Raw genomic sequence first — 2,657 nt, forward strand, 5'->3', positions numbered from 1 at the left:
TCGAGCAGCTTATTCCACTGAAGCCTCATATTAGCATTCATCTAGGTTTTAGAGGTCTGGCAATGGCAGCTCTACGGTGAAAGTTCTGTTTGTACTGTTTCCACCACACTGTTCTGGTTTTCCCTGTATTCTCTTGATGTAAAAGCTTATCAGATACCCTCCTGGCAACGATAGTATTACATTTAATGATTCTTTCGTGTGTCAATCACTAAATTTTGTGTTCAACAGGTGAAGTTTTTGAAGTTTTACGATAACATTATGAGTTGTCGTATCACCATAGAGAATCAGACACAACTAGTACTTGCAATTGTTGTCACAGTTGCACGTATCAAATGAGCACCTACAGTTTACCCTCGTTGAAAGTCTGTAATATGCCTCATGATGATGCATCAATTGAACGTCGCAAAGATGAAATATGCTACGCTGCGTAAACAGACCTCCGAACAGGCGGCTACGGCAGCGAACAGAATTAAGTCATGTCCTCGGTGCTATTCGTGGCAACGGCCTTGCCGCAGTGGATACACCGGTTCCCGTGAGATCACCGAAGTTAAGCGCTGTCGGTCGTGGCTGGCACTTGGATGGGTGACCATCCAGCCGCCATGCGCTGTTGCCATTTTTCGGGGTGCACTCAGCCTCGTGATGCTAATTGAGGAGCTACTCGACCGAATAGTAGCGGCTCCGGTCAAAGAAAAACCATCATAACGACCGGGAGAGCAGTGTGCTGACCACATGCCCCTCCTATCCGCGTCCTCAACTGAGGATGACACGGCGGTCGGATGGTCCCAATGGGCCACTTGTGGCCTGAAGACGGAGTGCTCGGTGCTATTCACAGTACATACCGCAAGACTGCCAGTCCAGACAAGCACAGCGTTATGCTTATGGCAAGAAAGGTAACGTGCAATCCGTATGTTTGCAACAGAATAAACATATGATTTCTGCCCACTCACATAATTTTCGTGACAAGGCGCATGTAATCAATGCAGTGCATTCAAAGCCTGCTTCAGGCATTAGGAAAACCAGCAAGCAAATAATTTCTCGAGTGCTATGCCAGTCCAACAAACGTTTTGTTCATTTTCATTTTAGTGGCATAAGTGTGAAATTCAGTTGGATACAGGTGCCTCTGTTACATTGCTGAGTCGTAACACATATAAACTGTTAGGCTCCCCACAGCTGTCTCAAACCAGCACGCACCTGATGGCTTATAATGGACAGGACATTCAGATTCTCGGAAAATGTACTTTGCCTGCTATGTATCGCTCCCATACACAAACTGTAACTTCCTGTGCTACAACCACGCGATTGTGTCAACATATTTGGCCTTGATTCGTCTGAAAATGTGTTGTCACTGACTGCATTCAATGCAAAAGACGCCGGCTGCGGTGGTCTAGCGGTTCTAGGCGCTCAGTCCGGAACCGCGCGACTGCTACGGTCGCAGGTTCGAATCCTGCCTCGGGCATGGATGTGTGTGATGTCCTTAGGTTAGTTAGGTTTAAGTAGTTCTAAGTTCTAGGGGACTGATGACCACAGATGTTAAGTCCCACAGTGCTCAGAGCCATTTGAACCATTTGAATGCAAAAGACAGTGTAGCTAGCTTCCTGGAAGAAAACCCTGAGCTCTTTTCTAAAGGTTTATGCAAGGCTAAAAATTTCGTTGCACATATTACTATGATGCTGCGATTTGTGCAGCATTCGGTATGAATATAACAGTTCATTTTCCCAAAGACGGACTGCAATTCTGTGACTTTTCAAGGAGCTGAATTTTTACCGGGCCAGATCTGTTCCCATTGCATTACGGGTCAACGTGGCTATTTAACTTAAAGAATTGTAAAATAGCGGAGCTATTGTGCCCATACAAGCTAGTCAGTAGGCAAGTCCACTGGTTTTGCTACCCAAACCTGCATGTCGCATTCGCCTCCTTGTTGACTTTAACTCTACAGTCAAACTTCAAATGGTGATTGATACTCATCCATTGCCATACCTAGAGGATCTCAGGGACAGATTAGACGTTGGTCGCTACATTTCAAAAATTAATTTGCGCCACGTCTGCCTTCAAATACCACTAAATGTAGAATCTCAAACCGTGTGTGTTATGAATACTCATTTGGGCTTGTTTAAATATTTGCGTTTGCCTTTTGGCAGTGCTTCGGCACCCACCATTTTGTAACGGTATTTTGAACAGCTGACTGCTCAAGTACCAAACTGTTCTAATAATTTGAGCGATATTGTCGTAGTAGGTCGTACACCTGAAGAGTGCATTGCAAATTTGAGTGCTTTGTTTCGTGTGTTATCTGGTGCAGGACTAAAGTGTAGACTAGACAAGTGTGATTTTTCTTAAACCGGAGTTGCAGTATCTTGGTCATGCCACAAACAGTCAAGGTGTACATCCTCTTCAGTCACACTTGCTAGCCATACGTGTCTTGTCAGATCCTTGAAAAGTCACAGAATTGCAGTCCGTCTTTGGGAAAATGAACTATTATATTCATACCGAATGCTGCACAAATCGCAGCATCATTGCATCTCTTGGGTCGCAAGAACGTACCCTTTGTTTGGACAGATGAGTGTCAAGAAGCTTTTCAAAAATTTAAAGATACATTACTCAGTGATCGATGCTTGGTTCACTTTGATCCTGACAAATCAGTTGTGTTGCAAGTTGACGCT

The 2,657-nt window shown here is 44.6% G+C and overlaps 1 pseudogene; it reads left to right on the top strand.

Annotated features, from left to right (window-relative positions):
• Positions 1-496: 496 nt before the first annotated feature.
• Positions 497-613, top strand: LOC124557532 (annotated as a pseudogene).
• Positions 614-2,657: the final 2,044 nt, after the last annotated feature.

Source organism: Schistocerca americana, chromosome X (genome assembly GCF_021461395.2).
Source record: "Schistocerca americana isolate TAMUIC-IGC-003095 chromosome X, iqSchAmer2.1, whole genome shotgun sequence".
NCBI lineage: Eukaryota > Metazoa > Arthropoda > Insecta > Orthoptera > Acrididae > Schistocerca > Schistocerca americana.